This window comes from Ambystoma mexicanum, chromosome 11, assembly GCF_040938575.1.
Source record: "Ambystoma mexicanum isolate Mex_15411 chromosome 11, UKY_AmexF1_1, whole genome shotgun sequence".
Classification (NCBI taxonomy): Eukaryota; Metazoa; Chordata; class Amphibia; order Caudata; family Ambystomatidae; genus Ambystoma; species Ambystoma mexicanum.
This window is the reverse complement of record NC_090934.1, coordinates 1,437,865,819-1,437,879,586: the sequence shown is the minus strand read 5'-3', so window position 1 is coordinate 1,437,879,586 and position 13,768 is coordinate 1,437,865,819.

Genomic DNA, 13,768 nt, shown 5'->3' with positions numbered 1-13,768 from the left:
TACACACGTAAGTGCGAAAGATGCAGATGCAAAAAGTGCAAGTGCAAAAAATGCAAGAGTGCACAAAGAGGCACGTTCTCGACAATGCCTGATTAAATGCATCGTGACTCACACCATTCAATAAATGTTAGGTACATATTAAATCACCTTATAAAATAAAACACATTAAAACAGTTAAAAGCGCATTGAGCAATTAAAATTACAAATTAAATGGCAATTATTTGATGATGGTTTTGCTGACAATTATGCAGCCGGCATTCTGCGAAAAATTGGGTAAAAAGACAGACAGTTTTAAATTGTTTTTGTAAGTAACTCCAATACAAAAATCCAATAGAGGCAAGTCACCGACATTGCACAGGAGCATTTCCCAATACATTCCCAAATCATTTTCAAGTGCACTGTGCCCATACATTTCCATGATGACTGCACCAATATGTGCCAGAATTCCCATATGGGAACATGCTAATGTTTGCTTTTCCCATAATAACAGTATTGATCAAATACAAAAAAAAAAAACATGTCTGCACTGTCCCAGCCAATATATGAGAGTACCCCCACATAAGGGCATACTCCTATTGGCTTTACCATATAAAATGTCATGCCAGAATAAGAAAACATGCCCCAACTGGCTTCACAATGTAGATCAGTCTAGATTACTAATAACACATATAATGTTTGCTTTACCCTTGATACCCAATCACAAATGCCATAACACTGTTAGAAATATTAGGCTGTCTGCACCAAGATGCCAGGCTATCCAAGTTATAACACTTATCATGCCTACACTAGCAAAGCCTGGAATATAATGCCATACCACCGTAAGAAACAGCTAGACTGGCTGAATGAAAATGCCAGTCTAGCCACTTAAAAACACATATCATGCTTGATTTATCATAGATGACACAGAAAGAAATGGCTATACTAGCTGTACCCAAATGAAAGTCTAGCCATGTAATAACACATATCCTGCTTGCCTTATCATAGATACCCAGTACAAAAATGTAATTCCACAGTAACAAATGACTAGACTGGCTGCACCAAAATGCCATTCTAGCCCCGTAATACCACTTATCATGCTTGCCTTATTAGAGACGCCCAGTAAAAAATGTCATGCCACTATAAGACATGGCAAGAATGGCTGCACCAAAATGCCAGTCTAGCAATGTCATACATCTTATCATGCTTGCTTTATCATAGATGCCCTGTACAAAAATGTCATGCCCCAGCAAGAAATGATTAGAATGGCTGCGCCAAAATGCCAATCTAGCCATGTAACAACACTTATCATGCTCTGCCTTATTATAGATGCCCAGTAAATAAATGTCACGCAACAGTAAGAAATGGCCAGACTGGCTGCACCCAAATGCCAGTCTAGCTATGTAATAATACATATGATGCTTGTTTTATCATTAAAAATGCAGTAGAAGTGCAACTGCACTCTGACTTTAGAAACAATATTTTTTCTTGTCAACCTCAATTGAAACAGTTTCTTTTTGAAGTCAGAGTGGATCCACACTGAGTTCAGAAAGTAATTCTTTCTAAAATCTGAGGCTCCCCCGGGACTTGGGGCAGTGAGGCTCTCCCAGGACATGGGGCAGTGAGTCTCCTGCCCTAAAGGGACTTTGGGGGCCGCTGTTATGTTAGTGTGTAGGTTTCTATATAAGGAAAAACAGATATAAGCTATTTTGGTGTAAGTGAAAACATAGTTTTCGAAAGATCGAATTTGAAAGTGCACGCAGGGGCTGACAGGCACGTCGGCACCAGGAAGAGCCGTTGCCATAGAACTGGTAAGTGTTTATGTGTGTGTGTGTGAGTGTCTGTTTTTGTGTGTGTGTGAGCATGTTGTGTGTTTGTGAGTGTAGTGGTAGGGCTATGCTTGGGTGGGGAGGGATGCCGGGGCAGCTGACGAGGGGAGTTTGGGTGGTGAAATCCCCCAATTATAGGGACATCCCACAAGCGAGTGTGGGGGGCAAAGGGTTATCTTATTTTTGCCTTTTGCGGGCCTCCTAAAATCAGCCGAAAAGAATCAGTCTCTGTGTTAGTCGACCCACAAAAAGCGAAGATATGACATAGAACTATTATTTTTCCTGGCTTCAGTTCAGATCTATAAGACATCCCAAGTTCAGTTTGGGATGGTATAGGCATGAGGCCAAAAATTACCATAGTGGAATAAAGATACATTTTCAATGATTTTTCTCACCAGGAAAAGGTTTGCCCTGGTGCTAATACCATTTTGTATTAGCACTGGGGCAAACTTTTCCCTGTTGCAATAATGCAGTGAAAATGTACCTTAATTGCCCCAGGGCAATTTATTCCCTGGTGCTTATACCATGCGAAACTGCACTTGTCATGGTGCAACAGTATTCTAACATGCCCCATTGTTTTTAAAAATAGGGAAAACTTTGCCCTCGTGCTAATACCGTGCAATTTTGCACTTGCATCGTTGCAACATTTCTGTAATCTGGCCCCAGGAGGAAGACAATGCAGAAAGGGAGCACGGGTGAAGAGGACATGAAGGCGCAGAGAGGACGCGACGAGGTTGAACGGGACCAGGCAAGTAAGGATTCGGATGAGCGGCAGAGCAGCACAAAGACTGGGCAGCAGCGGACCAGCGGGTGACCTCAGACGGATATCAGCAGCGAGCCCCACCATGAAGTAAGGCCCGCATACTGCCTAGCAGGAGACCATGTCTCGGGAGGATAGCTCAGGGGCAATGCGCTCGTCTTGGAAGCAAGACGACTCAGAGCAACACAGGTTCGATCCTTGGGTCCGCGCTTAGAAACCTCTGGGTATTAAGCACGTTATAAATAACCCATTACAATAACAACATCAGAGGGCAACCAATTGGCATACACTTTAATGTCCCCTTTGAAAATCAGTTGCTTGTCATTCCAAGCTGCAGGAAAGTATAAGATTCCATATGTAGATTGAATTATACAAAGTTATAACCAGGACACCATCATAAAGTAAACCTCTTCAAAAAGACCTGATATTGTTTTGGCAAAAAGGAGCTTCTAGAAGCAGTATTCTCAGTGAAGAAGGCGCAGAGCCTGCACTTTGAGGTTATGGCCATCGAATGTTGCTCATTCTATAGCATCTTTCAGAGTTGAACTCTCTGGAGCTGTGTCACACATATACAAATGGGCTGCACGCAGCCTGAAAAATAAATATAGTGTTCTATAATTGAAATCCCCGCTTAGGATTCAGCCGAGACTTGATTTAATTTGTAGCTGCTTTGTTCCCCGTATCAGTAATATCCCCAGGGAAGGCAAGATTGACCTCTTTCTTGCACGGAAAAGCAATATTCTAGTTATGAATATTAGAGCCAGAAACCCGCTGTCCCTGTTCGGGAAGAAGCGGGGAGGCAGGAATAATTGTGCACGGTCCAGCGTGGAAATAATTACATTTTTGCAGACTATGATTCCCCCTCCCACGAGCTGGTGTTTTGTACAAAATTGCTCTTCTAATAATGAAAAAAATATATACTTTAAGACCCTGTTTGCTTTTTAAACATTTATTAGGGTTTTAATGAAATCTGCCTTCAATAAAGGGAGTTCTTTTCCATTTCTAGGAGGCTGTCCAAAAGACAATGCTTTACGGGCGACCAAGGAGGGCTTACTTACAGGCCAAGAGCTTGAATAGGAAAGGTATGGAAGGCATCATCTACAGGAAGACAGTTATTACACATTACATCAATACCAGTCCATTCCTCATCTCAGGTACGGATAGGAAGCTATCCAAAAGACAATGCTTTACGGGCAACCAAGGAGCTCTTACTTACAGGCCAAGAGCTTGAATAGGAAAGGTATGGAAGGCATCATCTACAGGAAGACAGTTATTACACATTACATCAATACCAGTCCATTCCTCATCTCAGGTACGGATAGGAAGCTATCCAAAAGACAATGCTTTACGGGCAACCAAGGAGCTCTTACTTACAGACCAAGAGCGTGAATAGGAAAGGTATGGATGGCATCATCTACAGGAAGATAGTTATTACACATTGCATCAATGCCAGTCCATTCCTCATCTCAGGTACGGATAGGAAGCTATCCAAAAGACAATGCTTTACGGGCAACCAAGGAGCGCTTACTTACAGACCAAGAGCGTGAATAGGAAAGGTATGGATGGCATCATCTACAGGAAGATAGTTATTACACATTGCATCAATGCCAGTCCATTCCTCATCTCAGGTGCAGATAGGAGGCTATCCAAAATACAATGCTTTAGGGGTGACCAAGGAGCTCTTACTTACAGGCCAAGAGCATGAATAGGAAAGGTATGGATGGCATCATCTACAGGAAGATAGTTATTTCACATTACATCAATGCCAGTCCATTCCTCATCTCAGGTGCGGATAGGAGGCTATCCAAAATACAATGCTTTAGGGGTGACCAAGGAGCTCTTACTTACAGGCCAAGAGCGTGAATATGAAAGGTATGGATGGCATCATCTACAGGAAGATAGTTATTACATATTACATCAATGCCAGTCCATTCCTCATCTCAGGTGCAGATAGGAGGCTATCCAAAATACAATGCTTTACAAGCAACCAAGGAGTGCTTACTTACAGGCCAAGAGCTTGAATAGGAAAGGTATGGATGGCATCATCTACAGGGAGATAGTTATTACACATAACATCAATGCCAGTCCATTCCTCATCTCAGTTGTGGATAGGATGCAAACTGTTGTATTCATAGCTAGGCCAGCTCGCCGAGCAGATGTGTTTGCTTTAGCAGCATTACTTGTACTAGTGATTGAGATTTACATGGGAAATCTGTTTAACCTTGCTCTGCTAGCATCTACTTAGCAGACAGAAATATGAGTGCCTTCCCTCGGATGCACTGATAGAAGGCGATTAGTTGAACATTTTACGTTTGAAAAACCCAACTTTGAATAGGAAATCCTGAAAAAAGACACACCTCTTATGTTTTTTAAATTCCTATGCTCTTTATTCCGAAAATGCAATTTTCAAAATATGTGTTTTCTTTATGTATTTAATTTGTTAATGTTTACTGCTTTTCGTTTGTCTGCCTTCAACCCCAGCCATTCCCATCTCACCCTCCCCCATATCTTCTAATTTGCGTTCTCTACCATAGCCCATAAGGCTGGTTATACATTACCTGTAAGAGGTGTTTCACTTTAGTACAAAAGGATGATGCCATCAGGAAGCAGTGAAACTGGCCCTCACAGGATTGAATGCCCAGGGGCCAGAGCAGCCCACTGCAATGTTGAAGTCAAAGCATGGAATATTGGGAGCAGTGCTAGAAAGAGTGGGGCTATGCTTGGCTGTGATTTGTAGGCAGAGAGTATAGGAACACGTTGTTAGTAAGTGCACAGGAGGATATTTTCATTAAGGGTTTCTTACTTTATAGACATGCAAGGAATTAAGGTTCCGGACATTAAAGTTGGATCAGATAAGTAGTCACTGTATGATGAAGATGGCTGAATCAAAGAAGAGGAGCAGTGCCCTGAAAAAAGGCCTCCAGTCGCTATACACCTTTGGTACAAACCACGTTTGTGCTAGTTGGAAAGGGATGAAGTGTGGTGGAGTGTTACTGAGACTTGCAGGGTCTATGTTCTGGGCTCTCAAGGGGCTTGGTGGGGATAAGGGCTGGGCAAGACCGGGGCAGATTGAAGACTTAGAGCCTCATTACGACCCATGTGGTAAGGGGTTAACGGTGCCGTAAAAGGTGGCAGCGCCATTAACCCCTTACCGCCTAATTACGAGGTCCCTTTGCGGGTCCCTACCTTAATGGCTGGTTGTTACCAGCCGTTAAAGATTGGACCCGCAAAGGGACCTTGGAGGTATTTACGGTACCGCAATTTGCGGTACCGTAACTACCGCCTTCCCCATTTCCATTGAGCCCTATGGGGGCAAAAATGGGAATGGGGAAGGGCCAATGGTGAATGGGGAATTACTGCCCGCCAACCTTGTAATGGGGCGGTAATTCCGCCATTCACCATGGCGCAATCGGTAAAATACCGGCGGCAACCATGGCGCTACTAGCACCATGGTTACCGCCTGGGTCGTAATGACCCCACTAGTAGGGAAAGTGCGGGGTCAGTATGTGTGGAAAATATGAACTGGTGTCGCAGGGTTACATGCAGTGTAATGTAAAGTGGCCTTGTATACCACCCTTCTGCCATTTACGTGGCTTTGCTGCTCATGTCCCTGTAATGTTATTGGGGCAGAAGCAGATACAAAACCTGTGGTGTCGATGGGTGTAGGCTGGGAAGCACTGGAGTCATGAGTGCCTCTCTGGTTCCATGGACTAGGCACTCACCGTTGGGTATGTGTTAATTTGAGGGTCAAGCCAAAGATTTGATAATTTAAAGTACTGCAGGTCTAGGTTAGCCACTGATGTGGGGAGGGTGTGCATGGAGTGAGCTTTGTCATAGGTCTATTCATGTTTGAAGTTGCAGGACGCATGGCGTGGGGATTTGGTGTGTAGTGTAATGATGGTAGGAATTCGTAGAGGTGAGTCTGCTAGTTGGGGTGAGAGGGTGGGGAAAGACAAATGAGCAGTACATTAAGTGGGGTGCACAAATGAAGTGTGTGTTTATCTTGGGAGCGAGATGGTTGGGTACCATCCAATAACATGATTATAGTGGTCTGCCATAGGTTTTCAGCAGTTCTGGTTTGCTTCCACTTAGGTTACATGGAGTCCAACCACAAATGGGTCCATTCTCCAATAGATAGTCCTTTACTGGTGATTTTTGGGTGGGTTTCCAATATGTTTGTATAACTCAGGACGAGAGACTTCTTTTAGGTCGAGTTTACTGTGATTGGGCATCAGTTGGTTGAGGTTTTGGTGGTGGTCTCATGTTGGTGATAATTGAACAGCCAGGTGTTTAGTTATTTACTCATGGTCACTGCTTGTCTTCTGTGTGCAGGAGCTTAGGCAGCGAGTTCCAAGGTTTGGCTCTAAGGAAGGAGAATGAAGATCCTCTCCGCCATGTCTAGTTGAAGTGAGGTACTGATATCAGGACATCACTGTTGGATCGAAGCGCTCTCAATGGTTGATAGCAGATGCCAGAATGGCGCAGCGTGCAATGCGCTGGGTTTGGAAGGGAATCCTCCATTTGATTGGGAGCCAGTTGAGCATTGAAAGGGATAATGGTGTTTGTAACTTTAAGTCCCAGGAGAGGTGTCTGGCGGATTTGTTTTGGACACTTGGTAGCATATTGAGCATGATTCTGGGAGCTGATGATATAGCCTGTTGGGTAGCCTTGAGAGCGCCAGTGCAATATCTGCCATAGTCTGCGCGTAAAGGTCAGGTAGGGCATGATGTACGTGATCATTCTGATCCGGAAGAAGCTGTACTTTTACCTGTGATTCGTGTGTAAGACTGCTTCCCATCACGCGTCTGAGGTTTCTGATGCTAAGCGAAGATATTTTCATTCAGGGTATTGGAGTTGGATTTGGTGGTGTTCTACCACCAAGCATAACTCTGTTTTGGTTGGCTTGAGTTTCGGCTTGTTTGTAGTCATCCAGGAGTCCATGTGTTTGTGGCACGTGCTAATGCTTTCGATGTTGAGTAATTTGTGAGCGTATAGAGGATTTGGGTGTCATCTACATAGTTGAAGCATGCAAGTCTTGAGTTGTTAATAAGTTACAGGATAGGGGTCATGTAAACGTTGAACAGGCGAGGCAAGATACTGGTGTATTAAAATATTCCGGACGTCTGCTTAACTTGAAAGGGGCCATATGTGTTCTTTCAATACTCTTGGTCAGGAATTAGCTCCTGCAAATAACAGTTTCTTTTAATCTGATACCCTCCAATCTTAATACTAGAATCGCATGACTAATTAGACATAAATGTCCCATGAGTGCACCTAGGCAAGTAGGCAGCCATTTTGTTTTTTGGAATGTCCCATGGGGAGCATAGTGCAGATTCTGTACCTTTCATTGGTCAGAATCTGCATTGTGACTCATCAAGAAATCTGATATTTTCACTGTTTTTCTTCTGTAGCTGTTGCTAGATATATTTCTTGAGGAGTTTAGTGGTGAAATTAATTTTTAGATTGGTCACTAGTTTCCCAGGTCGTTGGTATCACTAGTGGATTTTTTGAGCAAAGGATTGTCTAAAGCTGTTATGAAGGGGTGGGAAATGACCACTTCCTTGAAGGTGCCATTGAGGGGGGCTAGGTAGGTGGGTACTAGTTGGGTTTTCTTAGCTTTTGATTTGTAGACATTGGGGGGCACTGGCTTTTCAGTAAGCCTGATGGATCACGCGTGATGACCATAGTGAGAAAGTCCTGGATGGCGAAGGGATGAAGAGCTGCTAGTTTTAGGATACATGGATATGTCAGGGCTGGTTCCCTTTTTGGGAATGGTGTAATTGGTCCTTTCCTGTCTTGTTGGTATTGGATTTGAAGAACTATGTTGCAATGGAGCTGCACAGTTCTTGAGATGGCACTGGTACCACGTTGCATGCTGCAAACCTTTTTAGTTTAGGGATATTGAAGGCTTCCTCATAGCCATAGTGTGCTTACTGTATTTGTTTTGCCCAAATGGCTTGTTTTGTTTTGTTTGTTTCCACTCTGTAGGGTAGAAGCTGTCGAAAGTAGGCCAATTTGTCTGTTGGACGGTCAGTTCTTCACCATATTTTCTTGAACCTTTGCTTTTTTGAGAATATTACATTTGCGGATATATCATTTGGTGACTTTTTCCTTTGTGAGAATTTAAACAGCTTTATTGGGGACATGCTATCAAGGATGGCGGTCTTCCAGTGATCGGCATCGTGAAGTTGGTTGCCCATGGTTCATATCTGATTTTCAGTTGTATGCTGGAAATTGAAGGCTTCAAATTATACCAGCAGAATGCCCAGTTGTATCTCTTTCTAGGGCCTGGTTAAAGCTAAGGGAGCTTTGTTTGATTTTGTTAAGGGTAGTGTATCGAAGACGTTAAATGGTATGGACAGGTAGTCGCCCCACGTAAGAGGCCTGGTGAGGAGACAGTGGTGAAATTCTTTTAGCACAAGATACCGTATAGTATGTGACCATTTGTGGGAGTGGTTTATTAGCTAGTTGGAGGCATGATGCACCAAGGATTACAGTGAGTGCCTTTTTAATTGTGTTGGACTCTTTTTGTTTTTTTTTGCCAGAAATTGAAGTGTCCCAGGATGGTGAGAATTTACCAGCCTACCGGAAGGTTAGTGACAGCATCAGCCAGATTGTCTGCAAAGGAAAGATTTTATGAAGGTGATTGGCAGATGAGCAGGAAGGTTAGTGTGGAAAGATGAGCCGGAAGGCTAGTGTGGACATCTTTCATGTGGAGCAGATTAACAGAAATGATTTGCAATCCGGGATGATCAGAATGTGAAACTTGAACAGTGGTAGAGAGTTTGTGAATAAGCGCAATTCCTCCTCCTCCTCTCTTGGTCAGCGTGTTGGCAAATTGGACTCTGAAGTCTGTGGGGATGGATTTGTGTATAACGCACAGTGGTCCTCAAAGTGATGAAGAGTAGGTCCTTTATGTTTTTGAAGAGGAGATGATAGCTGCCTGGGGAACAGTCGGCCATGCAGTGGGTGTTGATGACGATACATCTGGTTCAGACATTTTCTTTGAGACTGTTTTGTGTTGGCACAAACTGCCAAGGCTGTTATTTCATTGCGTGGTGGGCTCCCAGGGACTGGGTTCTTGCTTTCATCTTGAAGAAGCTAACAGATTCTTCCTGGGATCCGGTTGGTCGTCTTTGATCCAATGTGCATTGACAGTGGGGGTCTGTTCAGTAATGAAATGTGAAATCTTTGTTGACTGCTGAAGTGAGATGTTTCTGGTAGCTTATTTTTTTGCGAGGATAAGGTTATTAGATGGCTGAAAACGTTTCTACTTTGGGCAGGATGTGGTTTCTGCTCGGTGCGGCCAGTATGAACGGGCATTCTGTAAAGCATACTTTTCTGTAAGGCCCATGGGTTAAGGACTGTTTATTTACCTTTGTGGGATCCGTCTGATTGACTGGGGTTCCTGCTAATGGTGGGTGACAGGGAGCGAGTCACAGTAGGGTAGGTAGTCCACTAATGAGCTGAATCTCAGAGGGTTAACAATTAATGTGGGGCATTGGGAGGGCTGGGGAAGGGAAGCAAAATAATACAGTGGGGCAGTTGTTAATCTAATGGTGTTACAATTGATCTGGCGCAACCAGGAAGAGACAGAAAACAGTGGGGAAGGCAATAATATAGCTGGCAGCTGTTCATTTTGGAGAACCAGCAAGTAAGATTAAATTGGGATGACAATATGATAGGTCATTTATAATGCGCTTAATACCCAGAGGTTTCTAAGCGCGGACCCGGGGGATCGAACCTGTGGTGCTCCGTGTCGGCGTGCTTCCAAAGCAAGCACGTTGCCCCTGAGCTGTCCTCCCGAGACAAACGTTAGGGACTAATACGAGCTCAATACAGTTTGCCAAAAATCAATTTAGTAGTTACAAATAATCTGGGGTCAATCAACAGCGACCAAAACAGGTGGGCAACTGTTGATAAAGTTGGCAACAATTTATCTAGAAAAGCTGAGTAGCAAAATACATTTGGGTGCCAATAGAGTTATCAAGTGTTTGGGAGTACAGTGGGTTAACAAGAAATACGGGAGTACAGGAAAAACAGTTGGCAACAGTCTATCTGTGATAGGCAAGTAGAAAAACAGAGCAGGGCAATCATCAAAACAGTTGGCAACAATTTAGCGGCGAGCGGTAGGAGCAAAATACAGTGAGGCCACAAATAAACAAGTTGGCAACAATATAACTACAAGAGGCACGGTTCTAGGGAGCAAAAGACAATGCACATAGGGCACCCATGGAGTGAATTACAGTGGGATGATAACTCAAAGAGTTAGCAGCAATTGACGTGGGGGAACCAGTGAGCAGAATACTATAGTTTAGTAATTAATAAAGTGGAGAAGAGCTAAGGGCACAAGAGTGCTATGTTTGTGGAGGGCCCAGTAAGAAAGAGGTCATCGTAGAGAAGCAGGGCAATTATGGGGCCATTAGAAATACTTTCTGGGATGAGATTGCTGTTGTGGGGTTCAGGACTTCCACAGAAACAGTAGGCCTTTCTCCAAATGCCACAGTCAGAGGGATAATACTCACACCCTGATAAGAGGCATTAGGTGAAAAGGTAGGAACCAGGAAACAAGGCCAACACCCTGAAAACTGGCTCCACAACTGTGAGGGAGAAGCACACAGAAGGACAAATTACCGCACTGGTCAAGAGAAATTTAAATGCATGAGTATTCTACAGGTATCTTGTTCAGGACTTACCTGTGATCCATACAAGCCCAGTTTGAGGAACCAATAAGGAGACATCTCCAACTCAGAGTCTAGTAAGCAGTCCAAAGATCAAGGAACTGCCTGAATGATCCCCAAGTCATCCGCAAGACTGCCGCAATAGGCCCAGGGAGAAATATCCAAAAGGGCCTAACCCGCTGGAACGGTGACGCAACTAGGTAAATAGGTTCCACAAAAATCAAGCAATGGATCCGAGTTCAGGAGGCAGGAGCAATCAGGATACTGTAGTAGCAGGGCGGTTCAGTTACAGGAAGAAACAAATAGGAAGAAAATACTGCTCTGGAGGTAGCCTACGGTCCAAACAAGAAGGAAATAGATAATGTCATCAAAACAGCTAAGGAGTAACCAATGGCAGTCCAGAGCATGGAAACAGAGGTCAGAATACCAACAAGATCAATCCATGTTATCAATGCCGATAAGGGGAAACCAAGCCACATTGAGAATATGTGAGCAGATGGTCAGGAAACTAAGAAGCACTAACACATTGGGAAGAACTCGATTGAGAAACGAGGACCTCTGGAATCCCAAAGGATTTATTTCCTGGTAACAGAGAATGCAGTGCGTCCATTGGCTGTCCAGCAAGTCAACGCGCTGACTTCACTCATGTTAGGATTCGTCTACTGATATCGTGCTTTGATGACAGGGCTTGCACAAGTTGCCATGGCAACTGCCAATGACGTGTTATGGAACACAGGGGCCGATGGACCCGTGGAGCGGGAGCCCGATATTCCCACAGGGTCTTGACAGTAGCTTTTTGTTTCAATTTTTCAGAAAGCATGCTGGGCTTAATTCCAACGTGGGGTAGTTACAAAAGCTTAGTGGTTAAGTTCCGGGTAGAAATAATACAGCGTATTGGAAGATAGAATGCCACGTTTTAAAATGATGTTGTGAGGAAATATTAAACTGATAAGTGTCCGGTTAGAGGTGTACTTTTATTGGCTGAGTCAAACTGGGGCAAAATGTTTTGGAATGGATGACACCGGATTGTACAATGTATGTGCTTTCAAGGAACAATATATCCATTGGGTATATTGCAACATGTAACCAAGATGGACTACACAGTCCATGAGTAATGCATTGTTGCCAACTACTTTCAATTGTTATGTTTTGGAACATCGGGATGTAGACAATGAGGGCATACGGGGCCGTTTGAAGGTGCGCATAGGACAGAATTCACTAATACAGTTGACATGACTTCAGTGTTTTTTTAATTGGTGTAAATAGAGATTTGCTCCAACTAACCAGGTGCTGACTACAATTCACGAAAAGGTAGTCTGATGCACAACTTGGTAGACTATTGTGGCGGGACGCGAAAGCCTAAGGTCTTGCACCCACCCACCATAGCCTGCAGCAAATGTGTAGAGGGATGTACTCACATGTAACGTTTTTTCGTCTATTTTGTGTGCATGCCACATCTAAGGTGCAAGATAGAAATATGTGACTTGCCACATACCGTTGTTGGGATGGAGAGTAAATCCCACCACCCCCTAGGCGCTTTCAGGTAAGGCAAACTCTGTATGAGGTGATGTAGGTATACCGGGGGAGTAAACCACACTATTAAGCACCATGTAGAAGCACTGTAGCACCAACAGTAGAAGTGCAGCATTAGAAAACACATAGCACATCACTCCATTTTGTATTAGGCCCAGAAAGCATAAGTTTGCATGATCGCGCTGTCTACGAACCCGGTGCACTAGGCCCGGCTCCACGCTGCGTCCATTCATCTCCAGTAAACTGCCAGTAGGCCTCTAACCCCCACCCAGCCAATCCAGAGCCAGCCCCACACCAATGACTCGACCCCACACCTTTGCATTCCCCTATAAGCAAGCGACCCCCCCTGTCCCAACACAAATCAAGTGTCTGCAGAGGATCTAAACATGCGCAGCTGTATTCTTCAAGCATGAAAACACATCTCTAGTAACACGAGGTACAGGGAGCACAGAGAAGAATAAAAGGTTAACTAACAAAAGTACAGCACGGTGTCTCTTAATGTCCCTAGCAAAGAAAAGAAAATCAAATGTTGAAAGTTACAATTTGTAAAGATAGGCAAAGTGCCAATGTTAAGCTCCAGGGGCCATTTACTGTCTCGGGGCAAAGTCAGCATAAGGCTTTTGGCTACTTGTTTCAACACAGATAGCTAATTTGTTTAGGAAAACAGTTTGCTGATGGACACATTGAGATAAGGTAGAACATCGCTTATCTTGTGTTTTCCGCATAGAAATAAGTGAATGCATTTTCTAAACACACCATGCCTCTTTGGTTTCCAGTGAACACATAAACCCCATAATCCAGTATGAAAAGTGTCATTAAGGTTCTGAATATTTCCAATTGTGCTGAGAATAGATGATTGGCAAAGTCAAGTGTTCTGAATGAACATTTGTGAAACAAATCTATGCCTAAGTTAACATGAATGTTCCATTTGTGGCAACAGGGTACATTGCCTGGTTGAGAGTTCAGAGCTGTTCATATTATAGGCATTT